The 22955-nt window shown below is 40.0% G+C and overlaps 1 pseudogene; it reads left to right on the top strand.

The window, feature by feature from the left end:
* Positions 1-4681: 4681 nt before the first annotated feature.
* Positions 4682-14050, top strand: LOC110742645 (annotated as a pseudogene).
* The last annotated feature ends 8905 nt before the right edge of the window (positions 14051-22955 follow it).

Below are 22955 nucleotides of genomic sequence, written 5' to 3'. Positions count from 1 at the left end.
ACAGGCAAATCATTCCTGCATTAATGGAGTTTAACAGTCTAGTGAAGAAAGAGATAATAAACATGTAAACAAAAAAACATATAATTTCATGGAATAAATACTATGAGAAAATATAACAAGATAATGCAGTTCCCTGGAAGTCAGCACTCAGACATTCTGAGACAATATTGCTTGAGCAGAAATCTGAAGGACAAAATAGAGCCATGAAAAAATTAGAAGACAGAGCGGTCAGCCAATTGAATAGCAAACGCCAAGGCCATAAGGCAGAAGCCAGGTAAGCATATTTAGGGGCAAAAAGAAAGCTACTATACCTGGGCAATAAGGTCAGAGAGGTTGTGGGCTGTGCTTCTCAAACCTGATTGTGAATAAAAATCATCTGGGGATCTTGTTAAAATGCAGAATCTAATGGGGGTGGGATGCTGAGACTGTACATTTCTAAAAAGCTACCAGGTGATGCTGACACTGCTAGTTCATAGAGCTCACTTTGAGTATCAAGGACATAGCGCTTTGCACACCCTGGGAAAATGAATTTCCTGCTAGTTGCAATAGAAGGCCACACTTATCTGATGCCTTTACACCTAGAAAGCCCTTCTCAGTTACACAAAAGTCTCTTTATCCTTTGGCATTTCCACATACCCACTACAAAACTAAGTACTTGGTAAATACACCATAAATGCCTGCATTCAATGATAAAGCTAATGATCCACTGATGGACATTTGGGTTGATTCCAAGTCTTTGCTATTGTGAATAGTGCTGCAATAAACATACGTGTGCATGTGTCTTTATAGCAGCATAATTTATAATCCTTTGGGTATATCCCCAGTAATGGGATGGCTGGGTCATATGGTACATCTAGTTCTAGATCCTTGAGGAATCGCCATACTGTTTTCCATAATGGTTGAACTAGTTTACAATCCCACCAACAGTGTAAAAGTGTTCCTATTTCTCCACATCCTCTCCAGCACCTGTTGTTTCCTGACTTTTTAATGATCGCCATTCTAACTGGTGTGAGATGGTATCTCATTGTGGTTTTGATTTGCATTTCTCTTGGATTAAGAAAATGCGGCACATATACACCATGGAATACTATGCAGCCATAAAAAAGGATAAGTTTGCGTCCTTTGTAGGGACATGGATGCAGCTGGAAACCATCATTCTTAGCAAATTATCACAAGAACAGAAAACCAAACACCGCATGTTCTCACTCATAGGTGGGAACTGAACAACGAGATCACTTGGACTCAGGAAGGGGAACATCACACACCGGGGCCTATCATGGGGAGGGGGGAGCGGGGAGGGATTGCATTGGGAGTTATACCTGATGTAAATGACGAGTTGATGGGTGCAGCAGACTAACATGGCACAAGTATACATATGTAACAAACCTGCATGTTATGCACATGTACCCTACAACTTAAAGTATAATAATAATAAATAAATTAAAAAAAAAAAAAAGCTAATGATCCAGACCCTGATTTGTAGTTTGCCTAGTATTAGAAAGAGTAACAAAAATAATGCTGTAATGGAGTGAAGCAAGAAATGGCGAGTGAATGGAAAGGCTTTAGATGGGCTTTGAATCATATTTCTGGGTTCAAATTTTACATTACCATCTACAAGAATTTTGTCAAATTGCTCAACTTCTCTGAGCCTTGATTTTCTCATTTAAAAATAGAAATTATATCCACTGCATCAGGGAGATGTGAAAATCACATGCAATAGTAAAGTGGAAGTTTCTTGCAATAGTAGATGCTCAATAAATGTTTATTCTCTTTTTCTCTTCTTCCCAAGGTCTACCTGACTGTCAACACCATGACATTTTTATCAAATAGTGTCATGAATCTGTGAATTTTGTAGAGCACAACTGATTTCCAAATCAGGAATTCAGGGCCCACATCCATGCGAAGCAACTGATTGTTCCTATAACACTTGCTTATTGTTGCTTTAAAGAAAACCTAGATTCTAGCCGTTGTTCTAAACTAACTTGCTGGACAATCTGTGGTAAGTCCCTTGTCCATCTATGGGCCTTAGTTCATCTGTTAAATGAAAGAGTTGGAGTAGATGGTCCTGCCCAACCTTCGCATCTTCTAACTGTGATTACCTTGGTGAGAGTTCTGACAGTGGACTTGTCTTCCAGAAAACATAGCAGGAGCCTTGTAGCTGAGATATTTGGGTGAAAGATTCAAATTCATGAAGAAGACAGGATGAAACCCTTGCATATCAACCTTGGCCAACAAATAGCCTCATTCCCTTCTCTCCAATCGCATTATTCCAGGAACTGGAGTGCCAGAAATATTATCTCATTCTCACTGGATCTTTAATATTTTTAAAAGCAACTGACATCACAGGAAAAACTCAAGAATAAGACTTAATGGAATCAAATGTGCACTTCTCTGTTATTTTACTTTGTCACATAATAATGTTATAACCCTTTATTTTGAAAAATATCTTTGAGATGAAAACAAATCTATAAAAGTGCTAGTATTTTCAAAACTTGAAAAATTTTAAGCAGGATGTTCATGGCTTTATATCTGTTCTGGTCTTCAACTACCTACTCCTCCAATCCTCCCTCACCCCAGTTTGGGGTTTTAAAGTTTTTTATTCGTTTGCCTGCTTGGTTTCTATTATTGTTTTTACAATTAAATAAAATAAAAATTAAAACAACCCCAACAGCAAATATCTTCAGGTGCTAGAGGATTACAACTCCTGAGAGGCTTAGGTTGAAAAATGAACTAATGCATCTTGTCTAAAGGTATATATTTGAGATAAATGGTTTTCCAATGAATACTTAGAAATAAGCAGAGAGTATTTCTTAAAAGGTCAGGTGCTTCACCTCAACAGAATGTTTTTCCACCTCTTTCAGAGGAGACCACTTACTTTCAGATATATCAACAAAAGTTCTCCTTCCCTTAGACCTAGCCAAACTGAAGAATCTCTTTATAGCTTTGTTTACTCTCTGCCTTTTAGAGTTTTGCTGTTCGCCTTCTTTATCCTGATGCTTTGAAGGCTTGAAGTATTGAATAAATGCAGCAAAGATCTAAGAACCAAGTAATGGAGACACACAGTTCAGTTTCAGAGAGCTCACGGCAGCCACAGAACACACGATGATTAAGAGATTAAATTACGTGTACCAAAGGTAGACACTAAGTCCTCCAAATTATATGTGTTTCCCAGATCCATGGGTCTACAGAGCTAGCAAAGGAGCAGGTGCTGCTTACCCAAAACATTGGCTCCTTTAGCATCATCTGTGCTCTTTCCCGGCCAAGGGCACCTATAATTACCTCCCATAAGCTGAACCCTCAACCCTGCCTTGCTCCACACGTACTGACTGCTGAAAATTGTATTGGCAATTAATTTGTCAGGAAAATGCTAGAGGATGTGAACACTGGTAATTTTATACCATAGATATTCAAATTAAACCTCGAGCCTGCGTATTTTCAGTGTCAAATTGTAGCATAGTTGCAGAAAAAGAGAGAAACAAAACTTCCTCCTGCTATCTCCTGACCAGAGGCGAAAAAGAGTGTTCCACGTGGATGTGATAACCTCGGCTCCATTTCTAGGCTTCACTTGGGAACATTAACAACAAAACACACTAATTATGGGTGATACCTTTTGTACTCCTCTTTGAGTGAAAGGAGATGGGGTGGGTGATTCTGTATCATTCCTCAAGTGACAAGAATCATTTTAATAACCAGTAGTTTCAGATACCAATAACTTGTAGAAGCCCACTCCAATTCTGCACCTGATTTTCCTAAGATTACTGTAGTTTATAGACCCTTGGTCAATCGACAGCCATGAAAATAACATAGGACAAAAGACCACCGGCATAACACCAAACAGAAAGTTCCCAAACTATTTCATGTACACAAGGAAAGCCTCTGGAACATTGGAGGTGAATCAAAGTGAAGAACCTAAAGCTTCAGATTCTCCTGGGACTATTGTTTTAAAAATTCATTTTGTTAACTATTTTGAAAGAAGAAAACTAACATTGATAGCCTACTTCAGGTGAAAAATTATGCATACATTACATCATTTAATCTTCATATCACACTCATTAGGACCCAGGTGCAGTGGGTCATGCCTATAATCAAAATGATTTGGCAGGCTGAGGCAAGAGGACAACTTGAGGCCAGGAGTTTGAGACCAGCCTGGGCAACATAGCAAGATCCTCATCTGTAAAAAAAAAAAATATATATATATATATATGAACTTAGCTGGGCATGGTGGTACATGCCTGTACTCCCAGTAACTCAGCAGGCTGAGATGGGAGGATTGCTTGAGCGCAGAAGTTGGAGATAGAAGTAAGCTATGGGCCGGGCGCGGTGGCTCAAGCCTGTAATCCCAGCACTTTGGGAGGCCGAGACAGGTGGATCACGAGGTCAGGAGATCGAGACCATCCTGGCTAACACGGTGAAACCCCGTCTCTACTAAGAAATACAAAAAACTAGCCGGGCGAGGTGGCGGGCGCCTGTAGTCCCAGCTACTCGGAGGCTGAGGCCGGAGAATGGCGTGAACTCGGGAGGCGGAGCTTGCAGTGAGCTGAGATCCGGCCACTGCACTCCAGCCTGGGCTACAGAGTGAGACTCCGTCTCAAAAAAAAAAAAAAAAAAAGAAGTAAGCTATGATCAGGCCCTTGCCCTCGAGCCTAGTGACAGAGTAAGATCATATATACACACACACACACACACACACACACATATATACACACACACACACACATATATGAAGATGCCTGCTAGCTGCTCCCACAGAGAAGAAACAAACGTGAGTAAACACTGGCTCTTCAAGTGGATATTCTAAGAGATCACATTGCGATTCACCAAAGAAGCATGGGACCCACAGAGAACAAGGAAGAACAAAGTGAATGATGAGAACCGCTGGGGATCCACACTGTCCCCACAAGCCCTTTGCAATCCTGGGCACAGGAGAACTCCCCTGACCCATCCAGGCCTCCAGACCAACACTAAGAACCATCTGGAGTCCATGCAGAGACATCTCTGAAGCCCACATGGAGCTCCACAAGCACTGGATTCTGGAGCAGTCTGACACCAGCTGTCAATGTGCTGCCAACAAGGGAAGACAGGCAAGACGGGCTCTTTTGCAAGCCCGTAGGACAGCTGCTACAGCCACAGTACTGAGGAGCAGACCAACTGCAGACCCCACCTCTGCCGCTCCTCACCAGGCGGGGACCACCAGCTGAGGCTCCCAGCACAGCGGCCCCTGCCTGAATACTGCAGAAAGTTGCAGCTCTGGGGTCCTGTGGGATGGAACTCCAAGAAATATAACTGAAAAACCCTCTGTCCCCGCCCCTGTTGCCCTCAGGTTGAGGTGGAAACAAAGAGACTGAATGATTTCACACATCTCCAACAAGGATACCACTGCCCAGATATGAAGAACTGGGCAGACTGCACACCCTACAACTCCCTGCCTCTGCTTGCCACCTTCTGGTACCCAGTACAAGCACCCTGCCTCCACACGAGCATTTCAGCTGCAGCCCAGAGTCCTGAAATCCCTACCCCCACAGGCTTATGCTCTCCCCTCGGGTTCTTACCACCCAAGCATTCTGCCTGCCCCTGCCTGAGAGTTCATCCAGTGACCCAGGGACCAGCCTGCCCCTCTCCATCGCAGTCAGCACCAGGACCCTGGGCTAGCCTGATCTGGCTCCAGACCCTTCAGGACTCATACACACTGTTCAGCAGACCATCTAGGGGCCTGGAAACTGAGGAACTACCTACCTTATTCAAATTCTGCTGGCACCTAACCACTTCTCACACAAGCCCAAAGGCGTAGCCCCAGCCTTTACACAAAGCAGCAGTGCTGCCACATCAGAGAACAGCCCTGCCATAAAGCTATTTGTATCAGGCTGAGTGATGAAGTTGCCCCAAACCACTTTAATGGAAAGTCACAAAAGAGGCATTTTCTGAGGCTCTCAGCCACATTGGTCTAGACACAGACTACAGTGTGTATCTGAATGAGGAGTCATCAGCCCTGGAACAGGGGCATAATAGGAAAATAGACCATGTTCCTACCTATCAAAGATGAGGAGTCCATGCAGACCCCTCACCAACCACTTGCCCCGCCCCAAAGATCTCAGTGCTTTTCACCAGGAGCTCCTCCCAGCCACCGTTGACAGGGCTGGTGCCTGCACTCACCATCGGGGTATTCGTGGGCAAGTCAAAGGCTCCAACTCTGCCTAGCTGTGTCTCTCCACCTCCACAGAACAAGAAGCACAGGGCACCAAGCACTCTACTGTCCAGTCCATCACCTAAAACAACAGAGAGCACCTCACTGTAAACAAAGACCATGTACATACCCATCTGTTTGTGCAGCAACTGGCTCATACCTGTCAGCACCATCTACTGGTCTGTAAGTTGAATCACACAGCCCAATATAAAACCTGCCCACAAAAGTGCATAGGGTTATAGAAGCAAAGCCAAAAGATGTTACCCAACATACTCTACAGTCACATCCTCTAGGGAAGGAGAGAAATGGAAAAATATACAGAGAAAGAAAAAAATTCTACCAGCATGAAAATAAATACAAGAATTAGTAGCACCAGACTCTCCAGATGAGAAGGAACCAGTGTAAGAATTCTGGCACCATGAAAAATCTGAACATTGTGAAACCACCAAAGGATCACATTAGCTGTTCAGCAATGATCCTTGACCAAAATGGAAATTCAGAAATAATAACCAATTCAAACCATGGAGCAAGGATGCTCAACAAGAGCCAAGACTAAGTTGAAAATCAACACAAAGAAACTTCTAAAGAAATCCAGGAAATGAAGAAAGAGATAAACATCTTAAAAAGAAATCAGTCAGAGCTTCTGGAACCACTTAAGGAATTCTAAAATACAACTGAAAGCTTTATCAATAGACTAGGTCAAGCAGAAGAAAGACTGTCAGAGGATGAAGACTATTCTTTTGAACTAATCCAATCACACAAAAATAAAGAAAAAACAATTAAAAAGAGCAGTCTTCAGATACCACCGGAAGCAAGGAAGGTGCTGTGTAATCAGTAAGGAGCAGAGGCATTTGGAACTGCTAAAATGCCAGATTACCTTGGTGAGAATCAGCGGAAGACCAAAGAAGACGAGAAGGATGACAAGCCCATCCAAGTTCTGGATGAGGCGGATATTGCCTTGCTGAAAACTTATGGTCAGAGCACTTACTCTAGGCAGATCAAGCAAGTTGAAGATGGCATTCAGCAACTTCTCAAGAAAATTAATGAGCTTGCTGGTATTAAAGAATTTGAAACTGGCCTGGCCCCACCAGCACTCTGGAATTTGGCTGCAGATAAGCAGACACTCCAGAGTAAACAGCCTTTACAGGTTGCCAGGTGTACAAAGATCATCAATGCTGATTCAGAGGACCCAAAATACACTGTCAGTGTAAGGCAGTTTGCCAAGTTTGTGGTGGACTTTAGTGATCAGGTGGCACCCACTGACATTGAAGAAGGGATAAGAGTAGGTGTGGACAGAAATAAGTATCAAATTCACATTCCATTGCCTCTAGCCTCAGATTGACCCAACGGTTATCATGATGCACGTGGAGGAAAAATCTGATGTCACATACAGTGATGTTGGTGACTGTAAGGAATAGATTGAGAAATTGCGAGAAGTAGTCGAAACCTCATTACTTCATCCAGAGAGGTTTGTGAATATTGGCACTGAGACTCCCAAGGGCATGCTGCTCTTTAATCCACCCAGTACATGAAGACACTCTGTGTGCAGGCAGTTGCTAATCGGACTGATGCGTGCTTCATTCAAGTTATTGGATCTGAGCTTGTACAGAAATATGTCAGTGAGGGGGCTCAAAAGGTTCATGAGCTCTTTGAAATGGCCAGACAAAAAAAAAAAGCCTACCTTATCTTCTTTGATGAAATTGATGCTATTGGAGGGACTCAGTTTGATGTTGATGCTGGAGGTGACAATGAAGTGCAGAGAACAATGTTGGAACTGATCAATCAGCTTGATGGTTTTGATCCTGGAGGCAATATTAAAGTGCTGATGGCCACTAACAGACCTGATAATTTGGATCCAGCACTGATGAGGTCAGGGAGATTAGACAGAAAAATTGAATTTAACTTGCCCGATCTAGAGGGTCGGACCCCCATCTTTAAGATTCACGCTTATTCGATGAGTATTGAAAGATATATCAGATTTGAATTGTTAGCATGACTGTGTCCAAATGGCACTGGTGCTGAGAATGAAGCGTCTGCACAGAAGCTGGTATGTTTGCCATCAGAGCATGGTGAAAAATTGCTACTGAGAAGGATTTCTTGGAAGCTGTAAATAAGGTCATTAAGTCTTATGCCAAATTCAGTGCTACTCCTCGCTACATGACATACAACTGAACCTTGAAGGCTTTCAATTTAAAACTTTTAATTGGAATCCTAACCTTATATAGACTTGTTAATAACCACTTCACACAAAAAAAAAATGGTTTCAAAATTGAAAAAAAAGAACAGTCTTCAAGAAGTATGGGATCATGTAATGGGATTATGCACATCTATGAATTATTGGCACTCCTGAGAGAGGAGAAGACATAAACAACCTAGAAAACATATTTGAGGGAATAATTCAAGAAAATTCCCTAATCTTGCTACAGAGGTAGACATCCAGACACAAGAAATCAAGAGAACACCTGCAAGATACTATACAAAATTAACATCATGTTTCTCAAAGAGCTTAAAACAGAGCTACCATTTGAACCATGATCTATATACCCAAAGGAATATGGATTGTTATACCAAAAAAATACACGCACTTGTATGCTCATTGCCACACTATTTACAATAGCAAAATCATGGAATCAACACAGGTATCCATCAATGGTGGATTGGATAAAGAAAATGTGGTACATACACACCATGGAATACTATGCAGCTATAAAAAAGAACAAAATCATGTTCTTGACAGCAACAGGGATGCAGTTGGAAGCTATCATCCTAAGCAAATTAATGCAAGAGCAGAAAACCAAATACTGCATGTTCTCACTTATAAATGGGAGCTTAACATTGGGTACACATGGGAATGATAGACACTTAGGACTACTGGAAGGGGGATGGAGGTAGTGGGGGCAAGGCCTGAAAATATACCTACTGAGTACTATGCTCACTACCTGGGTAACAAGATCAATTGTACTCCAAATCTCAGCATTACACTATATGCTCATGAAATAAACCTGCACATGTACCCTCTGAATCTGAAATAAAAGTATATCTAATATATATGTGTCATCATCTTTTTACAGAAACTGAGGTTTATGGATTAAGTAACTATATGACTCAGCCAGTATCTATTATTTGTATAATTCAAACCCAAGTCTTCTGGGCTTTTCCCTATTCCAAAATAATCAAATTTCTGTCAAGAACCCCTTAGGGTAGAGAGGAGGACACACAGAATGGGTTAGCATATGAAACTCTTTAATGATGTCTTCTAATCTACTATATGTTGATTAAATACATGATATATTTCAAAGATATATACACCAAGACCTTGGAATGTTCATAAGTGCTGTTGGGACTAATGAAATCTAGATGCATATAAGTTTTACTGAACTCATAGCATCTTATTATTCCATGTTTTTCCATCAGGGGATACCAAAAGTATAATATTATCACATAGATAGATGAATATTTTTGCCATTAGGGGTCATTCTCAAGAACTACCACTGTTTGCCATACAGCTTCCTGAATCTACTCTTTAACACGTAATGCAAGCTGAGCACCACAGAATTAAATTTTTGTACCATGTGGCTCACTTACATGACAAATGAAAGCCATGATACTTGAGTTTAGGCTCAAGAGAGAAATACTTCACCTGAGCATGGCGACCATTTTGCAAATTATGACCTAAGAAATATGAGGGATTTGATTTTAAAAATCATATTCTTAGATATCACCTCAGACCTATTAAGTCAAACTCTCTGGAGATGGGGCCCACAGAATCGTATTTTTTAAAACTCCCTAGGAAATTCTGTTACCCATAAAGTCTGAGACTCACCAGTGAAAATGGATACCATGAATAAGTACTGACTATATAATACTGCATTTAAATAAGATTCAAATGATTAGCATAAAAGTACATAGGATATAAGGCCTTGAACGAAGAAAAGAAACTATGAACTGCTAACATGTTATTAGCCAAGCGGGATTTTTTTTCCCTATACTGAGATGTGAGGATGCTCTTCCAGACCAAATTTAAGATTTTTTTTTATAAATTCTCTCTCTCCTACTTAATATAGCATAGCACAAACATCATTCATTAATATTGATATAGCCTCTGTCCTTATTGTTACTGTTTGTTGCACTTCATTTCATTTGTTTTCACATTCAGACATTCATTCCTTGACATACGTTGAAAATTGGATATGAGAGTTTATCCTGGTGAGTCTGTGAAGATAACTGTTGTCATGAAAAACGAATTGTCCTTAGAAGCTGATAAGAAAATGGAAACCTCAGTGTGATGAACAGAAAGATTCTGAGTCCACACCTAAGCCTAGACCAAGAGAATAGAGAAGTGGAATTGATAATGGGCAAGGTGGCAGCGAAGTGCCAGGCACTTGCTATTCTTCCTCTTAGAAGTTCAATATTTGCAGTGGAAATGTGTTCCAGGTTACACAGAACTCAAAGTCAGAGTTCCGGAAATTTCTCCTTCATATCTGACATTAATGTAAGAGAAGCAGAATCCAAAGAGGACAAATTTCCAAAGCTACATAACTACTTGACAAAGCATACCAATGCTAGAACCATTTCACACCCATAAAATGTCTCACAATGTGACAAGTTTCCTTTAACTTTAGTCATATCTGTTACATAGCTTCTAGAAAGAAAGTTGAGAAAATTCCACCATGCCAAATCGGCAGGCAGTTCTCCTGAGCAGTATGTCATGATGCCGTACCCCTGTATCAAGTTGACCCACAAACCATCAAAAAATAATCTGTAATAGTCCAACCCCAAAGGAACCAAACCAGATAATGACTGATTTTGCTCTCTTAAGCAGAAATGCATTTCCAGAAAAGGTGGGGAGAAGGGGAGATTATCTGGGATAAAGTCAGCCCTGTGAAACAGGACAGATGGAGTCAATGCCACACGTTGTGATGTGCTTTCTTCCCTGGAACCTACTGAGTTGAGGGCTGGAGTATAGGCCTACAGGAGGGTGGTTATAGATTCTCCTTCCCAAATGCACTTTGAAATGCATCTTCATTGAGCTGGTAATTAAAGAACTGCATTTCTCCTGATGGACACATAGACATGTTCGCAGCTTTATAGATCTCTCACATCTCTAACAGTTAGATACCATTCCACTACTCCAGACAACTGGGACTAAAAGGCAAATTAGCATCATAAGCATTTCAGCACCTTCCTTCTCTTAGAACCACTAGATAGTGCCCTTTCATTTCTCTGCTCTTTCCTTTTAATGGTTTTAAATGGATTTCTTAAAATACAAATCCTGTACAGAATGTTCCTCCAATCTGTAGAGATAAACACCATTGGTGCCCATAAAGAAATTGATGCTCCATACAAGCAGCTTAATCAGAATCATCCTAGAGTGTAGGCATTGCCTACAGATGATTGCAGAAAGAAAGGGAATGAAAGCAGAGTACAAGGACTGAGGCAAGCTGGGGGTGGTCCCTGCAGCCGTATCCTGTGATGCTTGGCAACAGGAAATGAGATTAAATAAATGTATCTCATTCCCCAAATATGAGGCTCTTCCAATTTACTACATCTTTTCTATACCTGGCCAGGTATGATTAACTACAAGGATAAGGATAAGGGTTGAGAGGAAAGGAGCAAGAAGCTGCAACTAAATCCTTCTGCTAGGTTTACAGGCGGGCTCCACTGGCTGCACAGATGCTAGCTTATTTGGGGACCTCCTGCGAACTAGAAAAAGGTAACCCTTGCTCAAAACGCTTTACTGCCATCTGCTGGAATGTTGTCAAAATAACTATTCATATCTAGAGTTGCTACAAGAAAATGTCATCCCCTGGAGGAGTGCCCTGTCACTGTACAACCCAAACAATTGTAAATTGAGGTTGCCTTGGGAGGAAATCTAGTCTGGCAGGTGGAACAGGAAATCCCAAAACTGTAAAAGAATGGTTTTGGGCCAGTCTATATCAAGAGACCACAACATGTAAATAAGGTGAGGCATAAGCCATGATGAAGCACTCCAGGGGGAGCCTAGGCTCAGGAAGCCAGTGGAGTCATTGCCTCTGCAGTGAGGCTGATCATAAAACCAGTTGCTGATGGAGGCAGAAGAAACTCAACAAGTCCAAGACAGGACATAGCACCAACCAGACTGAGGGAGTAGGGCAGACTCCAGTGCACAGAATCAGACACAGATCTTCAGACAATGAACATAATTGCAAGGAAATAAGTAATTGCAACACAGGCTGTATAAGCACCCCACCATAGAAGTTAGCACAGAGGGTTGTAGGAGCACATAACAGGTGCACTTAACCCCATCTTGGAGTACCTGAAAAGCGTTCCAGAAGCAGCAATAACTAAGGTAAAACCTAGATAGAACACAGTTCCTGCCCTCAAGGAGTTTAGAGAATAGGTCTGACCTATCTCATACAGTAGCCAGTAGCCACATGTAGCTATTGAGCCCTTGAAATGTGGCCGGTGCAATGGAGGAACTATAATTTTAATTGTATTTAATTTTCATTTTAAAACTGAAGCAATGCAAAATATTTTTTCCATTAAATACAACTTTATTGTTTGGTAGGATTACATTTCACTCTAACCATTGCATTGGATAAGATATTACTGTTGTATTGTAATGTACATGTATTTTTCTCCTTTTAGAAAATTACATATGTCACTCTCACTATATTTCTATTAGATAGTACTGCTTTAGCCCAAAGAGATAGTCATACAATCTGAAAAGTAAAGCATTCATTATAATGCTGGGATAGAAGTAGGCTCACCTACTACTCACTGTTATCTGGAAATATTAAACAAAATGCTCAGAAGATCCTAGATGGCAGAGAAAAGAACACATATTAAAAGCAAATGAATGCAAGCTGAATTTATGAATAAATGGGTGGCACATACTTAAGCAGAGAATAAAAGCAATATATTTTAGAGGAGCACCTCATAATCTGGACAGAGACTGGTCCTTACCCTGGGGTAGAGTCTGTGGCTGTTACAGATGTGGAAATATAATGTTCACTTATATTACATCAGTCAGTGTGCATTAGGCTACAAATAACAAAAAGTCTAATAGCCAGTAGCTTCAACTTTAGAAGCTATCCATGGTTTACTGTTTAAAAACACAGAGGTAAAAAAAATCTGTGGGTGGTTCAGCAGCTGAAATGTGTCTTCAAAAATTCAACAACTGCTATCCTTTTCTCCATCTTCCTAAGGATTTAGTGTTTTATCATAGACTTGTCACTTGAAGGTCCCAAGGCAAGAAGCAGTAGGGGTGGGAACAGCCAAGTTAGAGAATCTTTCCTTTAGCACATTGACGTTCCAGTTCTATCCCTAACTTCCAAGGAGACAGAGATGGCAATTATCTGGCAAAGGAGAGCCAGAAAGTCATAATATGCTTACACAAATCCTAAGTGTTCCATTGAAACTGGACTTATTGCTGCCAGGAATTATACTGGGGTCCTATTAGCAAGAACTAAAGGAAGGTAATGCATAATGTCTGCCACATTCACTAATTGTTTCATGATATTTAAATGTCCTATATTCTGATTCTTAGCAGGTAATTGGCTAAAAGACGCTCTCTTAAATGAGAAAACATAAATTTTTTATAATCATATAAGATGGAGGAGAGCTATGAAAGCTCTAGCCAAATCAAAGCTGTAATAATCCAATGGCAACTTGCCTATGATTCTCTTATTCTCATTTAGGAAAAGTGGTGTCATCTCAGTCCATTATCTCCACTGAGAAGTACAAGTATGGGATTCACAATGACTGAACTGAAAAACTTGTTTTTACTGGAAAAAAAATGAATTGTTTTTAGTATCCTTATAATGGGATGAGAAAACTGTAAATTGCTCAGAATTATTGAGTCAAGAACAAGTTATTTTTCAAATTTCTCCAAGTAACAAGGGTTGTAAATTGAACCCTGTACTCAGTGATTTTAAGACACTTTTTTTTTTTTTTTTTTTTTTTGGTGCGTGTGTATGTATTTTTTTAAATATATACTTTAAGTTCTAGGGTACATGTGTACAACGTGCAGGTTTGTTACATATGTACACATGTGCCATGTTGGTGTGCTGCACCCATTAACTCGTCATTTATATTAGGTATATCTCCTAATGCTATCCCTCCCCCATCCCCACAATAGGCCCCAGTGTGTGATGTTCCCCTTCCTGTGTCCAAGTGATCTCATTGCTCAATTCCCACCTATGAGTGAGAACATGTGGTGTTTGGTTTTCTGTTCTTGCGATAGTTTGCTGAGAATGATGGTTTCCAGCTGCATCCATGTCCCTACAAAGGACACGAACTCATCCTTTTTTATGGCTGCATAGTATTCCATGGTGTATATGTGCCACATTTTCTTAATCCAGTCTGTCACTGATGGACATTTGGGTTGATTCCAAATCTTTGCTATTGTGAATAGTGCCGCAATAAACATATGTGTGCGTGTGTCTTTATGACACATTTCTTAAAAGAATATTCTGTTAGGAGCTATAAACTGAAGACTGAAGAGTGGGAAGCAACATTAAATATCAATAATCTTGGCCACTGAGGGAAAGGAATCTCCATGTGATAATCACATGGAAATTCAAATGTGCCTTCATGATATACTTCATGGTATTCTTGTAAGCCACTTTCATGGAATGCCTTGCCACCAGGAGAGGCCACACAGCTCACCCTCTGCAAGGACGTGTCAGTGCACAGAAAGGAATGATACAGACATAAATCAAATGAAACTGAATTATGTTTAATAATTAGAAGTACATGTAGGCCTTTCATTTCTAAAGGTATTTATTCCATTTCTATTTGTTTCTAGAAGCTAAAGTGGGTCCTGGCAATACAGAAGAAAAGAGCACTAGGTCCTACCCACAATCTGTTCATAGCCTAATGGGAGAGACAAATGGGAAAACAAATGTCATTCATTAGAATAATGAGTCTTTTAGTAATAAAGACAAGAGGCTATAAGAATGTCTTGTAGAGGAAGCGATATTTTACTTGAGTTTTTTAAATGAATAAACATTTTCCAGGGAGACAATGAGCTAAAGGGGAGTTCTGGATGAGAACCCAAAGGCAGCCATTTGATAAACAGAATGGTGGTTGGAGAACTAGGTAAATTGTTTCACATTGTGTGTAATAAAGAAGATTCGATGGCTCTGAAAGAACAGAAAGAAAAAGGCAGAGACAACATGCAAAGGGCCTTGTACTGCACTACAGTGATGTAGTAAGTACAGAGTTTTGCAGTTGAAAATACCTAAAATTGTGTCCCAGCCCCTTCACTACCAACCATTTGACTTTTAATAAGATATTTCCATTTTCTGAGGCTCAATTCTTCTCTTCATCTATAAAACATAGGTAATAAATCCTCTTGTGTGGATGAAATAAGATAATGATTATAAAAGTACTTGGTAAACTGCAAAGCAGTATATTGGCATCTGTTATTCTTATCAATATACATGTATTGTTGTTAAACGGGATATAAAAGCAGGGAAACCTGTATTCACATTACCATCCAGGAACAATTGTACTACTGTTTCCCAGTGAATTAGTGGAGCAAAAGGGGCTGCAAACTAGCTTAAGTTGTGAGAACTCATCTAATAGCTAAAATAATGCTAATTAACTGTACTGTGACTCCAGTGGCAGAGAGCCACTAAAGACTATTTCTGAAAGTGCTGAAAACTTAGTAGATGGGCCTCTTGATGTAATTCAGTGGTGGTTTTATAGGTACCTTTAATGGAGCTGTTTTGTTTCCATCTGAACCTATTAGCTGCTGAGCATACCCCAATCCTTTCCCATGGAAAAATAAGGCAGCTGTGTTACTAGGAGCAATGGTCAAATGTACTGATTACAGCTTCACCACCACTACCAGCATCCCAATTGTGCCTGTGGAACCTTGTTACCACGGCAACCATTTACAAACCCTTCAAAAGGTCTTTCTAAGGAGTTCTGCTGGAGTATAAGCTATAACCAAAGCCAGGGCTGGCTCAAATAAGTAAATCTGAGCTCTAGCTTCATCTATGTCCCTACATATTTCTAAGGTTTGAGAAATGATCTCAACTTACTAGGCTTTGATTGCTTCTTATCCAGAGAAAGGTTAGTCTTCACTTTTATAAGGCTCTGTGAGCACTGTCCTTCAAATAGATAATTATTGAGAGCCCACACCATAACAGGTACTTTACAAATAAGGTTCTCTACCAGGAGCCTTCATGGTTGTACGTTTTTATTCAGCATTTGTAATGGTTTCCTTCACTTTCATTTCTCTTTTCTGAGCCATCTAAGTGACCTTCTCCACCAAAGGTGAGCCTTTTTAGAAAGATGCAGCTACTCTTTCAAAAACTTACATCTTTATAAATAAGTGGCAACGCCTTTGTAATATTTCTTTAAGAGTGAATCTGGCTGTCAAAGCTGTCACATAGACTTTCCAAGGAGCTCTTGTGCAGGAGCTCATGAGACCAAGGTTCCAGGGGAGCAATGTGCTGATATGCATAAGGACCTCAACATCATTTATTGGTGTACTTAAAGTAAAAGGAAAGATGAACTTTTCATAGGAAGATCTAAGTTTAAAGCTCTAATTCTTTAATTCATTCTGTGTAACCTTGGATAAGTCACTTGATTTCTCATCCACTGTGATAGAATCTGAAAATATTAAGACTATCTCTCAAGATTGTTGTTAGACTCAAATAAGATACAGTATATGTAAAAATTATTTAAGAGCATATGTTGTTACTTTCTCATATACCAACCTGTCCTCTATACTGACTAAATCTAAACTGGCACATGACAAATATTGAGCTAAGGTGTAAGGACTGGTCAGATAGCCAGAACCAGATAAGGAAACACAATAAGAATGACTACTTTGAAAAAATAGATGACTTATGACTAGTATTTAGGGAGGAAGAGACTTCTGTCTTCAAACTCTTGAAAGATTATCATGTGAAAGCAGGAAGAGATTTGTGAAGGAAGGTGTGAAGAGACTGAGAAGTTCAGAATGTAGAATTAGCTGATCAAAAAAAAAAACAACAACACAGTATAGAAGTGCGATTAATAGACTTTGAAATCAGAACTTGAGTTGATCCCAGTTCTGCCACTCTTTCCAGATGACCTTGGACAGTTTATTTAACTTCTGTAAGTTTCAATTCTTTCATCATTATAATGGCATTAATAATAGTAACGACCTCATAAGGTTGTTGTGAGGATTAAATAAGATTAGAGATATAAGAGTCTTAAGAGAGCCAATGGCTCATGGAAATGTTTCTATAAATATTGACTACTTTTTCACGCCTGTAATTCCAGCACTTTGGGAAGCCGAGACGGGTGGATCACGAGGTCAGGAGATCGAGACCATCCTGGCTAACATGGTGAAACCCAGCCTCTACCAAAAATACAAAAAAAATTAGCCAGGCATGGTGGCAAGCACCTGTAGCCCCAGCAACTCAGGAGGCTGAGGATGGCATGAAAACTGGACGCAGAGCTTGCAGTGAGCCGAGATTGTGCCACTGCACTCCAGCCTGGGTGACAGAATGAGACTCCGTCTCAAAAAAAAAAAAAAAAAAAAAAAAAAAATTGACTACTTTTATTAAATGATGAGAGGTTGAGTAGGAAGAAAAGGAAGATAGTCTAATGGGTGGAAATTTCTGGGAGACAGATTCAATTCCATAGGAGGGAAGCATTTCCAAGGATAAATGCCATTTGACAAGGGAGAAGTTATGCTGTCCTAGTTCCTCTTTCTGAGCGGGATCCCTGCATGCTGCCTTAAGCCAATGGCCGTTACCTACAAAGCTTGGTCTAGGTGTCAAGCAGTACACTTCCCTTATTTGAGAGCTGAAATATTTGAAGCTGAGGAAGCAACTAAGGGGGCAGTAGTGCCTTGAAAATCAACTAATTCAAAATCCCAGAAGACCATGCTAATACATTACCAAACCTATGGGAGCTGGGCAAAGACAGAAGATCCTGGAGGGAGGCCAACAAGGAAGAGGGAGTCAGGTAGAACCTGGAGTTACTACTCACCAAGAAAGAGGCAGCTGCTGGGGTATGTGTGTGTACAAGGCTATCCAGTGGGGATTGTTGGAGCACAGGCAGGGGCAGATGCCCTCTTAAGGTGGTAAGTTTTCAGTCACTAAATATTGTCTTATAGAAGCAGGGAGCCCTCTAACAGGAAACCACAGATGGTGTTCTACCTCTGGCAGAAAACTTGGTCTGCACGCATGACTTCTATATATATATTTCCAGATCTAACAGTTATACTTTTCAATGAGTTATAAGGCCCCATGTAAGGTCTATATAGCCACCTTCTTTCCTCCACCCCTTCCCATATATTTAGACAACACATATTTATTGAGTACCTACTATGTAGCCGACATGGTGCTAGTTACTGAGGAAACATGGTTCTTGTCATCAGGAAGCTTACAGCCTACCACTGTTGTCCAGTAGCTATATAATGTGAGTCATGTGTATAATTTAGCATTTTCTGGAAGCCACAGTAAAAAAACAAACCATGAACTTAGCCTTAATACTATACTTTATTTAACTATGTATATCCAAAATATTACCTCAACATGTAATTAACATTTTAAAAATTATTAATGAGCTATTTTGCATTTTTTGTATTAAGTCTTTGAAAATCCAGTGTTTTTTTTACACTTACAGCACATCTCAATCTGGACTAGCCATGTTTGAAGTGTTCAATGGACATCTGTGCCTATTGCTCCCATATTGAACAGTGCAAATTTAGTGAAGAGTTATTTTAGAAAATAATAACTTTATAGACTGAGAGCAGAGATAAGCCCTGTTTTGTGGGTTAGCAATGGTGTACTGGTAATTGTTTAAAAACTGGCTTTGGGGAGTAGATAATTAGTAATATCTGCTGATTTCCATAATGCCTTAATCTAAATATCAGGCCAAATAGGAATGACACCTTCTTCTGAGATCGTAAAATTGTTCTTCAAGTGCTGAAGAAACAAACTTCCCTCTCCTAGAAAGTGGACAAAAAAGTAAGTCAGGGACATCAGAGAGAATGTGGCCTGGTTTCATGGTCAGGTGATCTAAACTCCAATCCTAAAAGTTTAATTATCTGCAGGAAGTTCTCACATTTTAGCTCATCTGTGCAATGGGGATTACAGCAATTGTTATGAAGCTACAAAGGGATAAAATGCATGAAGGAATCATGCAAGGACCCCTACAAGTACAAATTTTTATTACTGACTTTTGTAAACTTCCATCAATGAGGTTTTCGAACTACTTATCTTCTAATTGACCAATGAAGATTATATCTATTTATGGTATATAACATGTTTTGATTAATGTATACATTTTGAACTGGCTAAATCAAGCATTCGCTTGATTACAATGAGCTAATTGATTATGTTGTAATATGTTAATTATAACGTATGTATTACGTACTTATTTTTATGATGAAAACAATATTTACTGTGTTAGAAATTTTCAAGTGCACAATACAGGTAACTATTATCACATCTATTGTACAGTTGTACAATAGATCTCCTAAACTTATTCCTCCTGTCTAACTGAAATGTTGTGTCTTTTGGCCATTCTCCCTAACCCCACCCCTAAGAAATCTTATTAATTATTCTGACTTGTCCACTTAGGAGCTACTGTTACTGTGGGAAGGCGGGTGGCCACTTAAAGGCCCCAAGGAAGCTCCAAACTGTCATGTTCTTAGAAAGATGAGGAGCAATTGCCAGGGGAGCTGCCCAGCCCCCTCCCAACATGTTCCTGCTGTCCAGGAAAAGTAGCTTCCTAGAGAGATAATTAAGACATGGTGGCAATTTCTGCATGTCTCTGTGGCTCTTATTATTAATGAAAAGGGGTAGGGAGGGGCACGATTTGCTCCTGGTTCTGTCGTATTATCACGAAGTAATACAGCTTCTCAAATAAATATTGTCAACTAATTGCCATCAATCCTCAAAAGCCCAGCTGTGATGCTGTGATTAATGGGCATTTCCATCAAAGCTTCTCACACTGCAGAACTAGAACAGATGGCTACAGGTGATCAGTGGGTCTAGGTGATATAGGGGCAAATATTAATAACTATCACTATTTATCAAGTGTTTCCTGGGGCTGGCTTGAGCCACAAAGGCAGGTGCTGAATATTCTGAGCTGCCCATTTAAGCACTAAGAATTATGATGATACTCAAGGTTTGAGCCTGGTAAAAACCCTCCAGCCAGCATCTCCTCATCTTTTAAGCAGAGCAGTCTCATAACCCACACTCCAGAGTTTAGTTTTAGAAGGCTTTGCTTTTCCTTGTCATGATGTATGAATCCAGGTAATTGTCATTAATCTTTTGATGTGGACATGGGAGACACACCCAATCATCAAGACATCTGATAAAATGTCCAGAGCAGAAAGTCACATGGTGCCAGAATCTCCCAAGGGGAAAAAGAAGGGTTAGAGTTGCCAAATGAGATACAGGACGCCCGTGCAACATTTTGGAAATACTTACCTTAACAGATTATTTGTTGTTTCCCTGAAATGTAAATCTCACTTGGTATCCTGTATTTTTATCTGCTGCACCTGGCAACCCTAAGGTAGGTACTTCCCAGGTTAAAGGTACAGCAGCTAGCTAATTTGTCCTACCTCAACTAGCAATATCCTCCTCACATTCCTTGCACTAGGAAAATGAATTGCTTGTGATAAATATTAATTAAAAGCCAAAATTTTATATTTTGAAGTACACTTGAAGTATCCATCCCATTTTCTGTCCTTCCTTTGAATTCACAAAAATAAAGTCCTCCCTCATTACTATAGGCTTAAATGGTCATTGTCTTCTTTTGAGTTATTTCAAGGCCTCATTGTGGGCCATATTCTCTATTTCACATATAGCAATTAGTGCTCATAACCAGCCCACAAAGAAAGTATTTTTGTGAAAAAAAAAAAAAGAGGAAGAAGAAGAAGAAGAAGAGAAATGTCAAGGTTATCAGCACCTAGGAAAGTCCAAAAACCTGCCACAGCCAAGAGGACCCTAAAGAGACATCACAACTAAACGTGATGCAGCATCTTGTATGGGATCCTAAAGTAGAAAAGGGACATTAGAGAAAAACTAAGGAAATAAAATTAACTGTGGACTTTACTTAATAATGTGTCAATATTGATTCATTAATTATGACAAATGTACCATCCTAATGTAAGATTTGATAATAGGGAAAATGGTATGGGGTATGTGGGAACTCTATACTACCTCCTCAACTTTTCTGTAAATCTAAAACTGTTCTCAAAAATAAAGTCTATTGCATTTAAAACTGAGAAAATCTATAAAACAATGGTTTTCAGCCATTAAAAGATAGAAAAGAAGGTTTCTTAATCCCTATTTTACAAATAAATAAATTAAATTCCATAGAACTTAAGCACCTTCCCCAGGTTGCACAGGTAAGTCAATGGCAGAGATAGGATTCAAATCCAGGTAGACTCCAGAACCCATGGTGAGATGGATCTTGTGTAAAATCAATCCAGCGCGCACTGTTTGGGAGCCTTCCTGATAGGGAATTATAAAGATCTATTGGAATTAGAAACTCTGTCAACTTTGTAAGGTGGGTTGTTTTCCAAAGAAACAGATCCGCTTGATTTTTAAAACTAATTACCAACTGGGGCTTTATTAATAGAATAGCAGGGGTCTAAGAATAGTGCCAAATTGTGTTCCCCTTGGGATTTAGGCTGTCAGGACAAGTCTGAAGGATACTAGGGCCCAGGGGAAGAGGCAGAGCGGGTGTGACTCAAGGGCAAGGGCCCAGGCTTAGGGCGGGTGGAAGAACCCTGAGAAGAGGATGTCATTCTCTCTCAGATTCTTCCCTTACCTCTGAAGACTGGTGTCTAAATGATGGAAAAAGAGAGCTGCAATAAACAAGTTAGTAAATACAGCTCTGTTTGTTTATAATCTCCCCGGGCCATCAAGGGAACATCAGCCGCAGCAGGTTCTGTGGTGACATTACAGGACACACGAGGTCAGTGCCAGCAGCCTTTGGATAGGCATAACAGCCTTCTACAGCAACCGCTCCATCAGGCAGTGGCAGGGCAGGGCTGGAAGATATCTCCACAGCAGATCAGAGCATGAGAGGAAAACGGCTAAAAGCAGGTTTGGCAGGGGCGTAGAGAGCACGTGTGAGATCTGCTGCAGGGACTTTCAGGGCCCTTTGGAGGAAACCAACGTCCCACTAGGCAAGTGAGGGCAGAGAAAAGAACAAACTGATTTTTGGTTATTTTTATAAAATATTCTTAGCCCCTGAGTGACTTTCTCTGGAATAGTTAGGGTACATGAAAAACAATGGGAACCTCACTGTTTTTACACAGCTTTCAAATTCAGAAATAGTCTGTTAATTCTAACAAGACAATGAATAAGAAAATGTAAGAAATAATTACTGTGAATTGTCTCCAAATGTACATTCTAGAATGCCTATCAACATGCTACGTTCTATAGCTACTTTAAGTTTTTCTTATGTCACTAAAAGTTTTAATTTCACAGCATGTCTAATGTAAGGTTTCCCCAAAGAGAATGTGTTTCTAACCCTGCTAAGCAATTTATAACCCTTTACAGAAGTCAGTTATTCAAAATGCTTTTATACATATCTACTATTTTTTCTCATATTTCTTTGAAAATCATAAATGCAGTTATTACCAGGAATTTTTCCCCTTGTACTGTTTTGGTGCCTTGCAGATTACCAAAAGCTTACAGCATCACTTTCTCACTTGAATTCATTTAAATTCTGTTGTATGTGCAGGGTAGCATGAGTTGGTAGTAGTGGTAAGGCCTCATTTATTGAGTCTCCATTAAGAATTAGGCACTGTAGAAGCGAT

The sequence above is a fragment of the Papio anubis genome, chromosome 2 (assembly GCF_008728515.1).
Source record: "Papio anubis isolate 15944 chromosome 2, Panubis1.0, whole genome shotgun sequence".
NCBI classification, from domain to species: Eukaryota; Metazoa; Chordata; class Mammalia; order Primates; family Cercopithecidae; genus Papio; species Papio anubis.
Note: the sequence above shows the minus strand (reverse complement) of the source record. Positions and strands in the feature narration are given on the sequence as shown.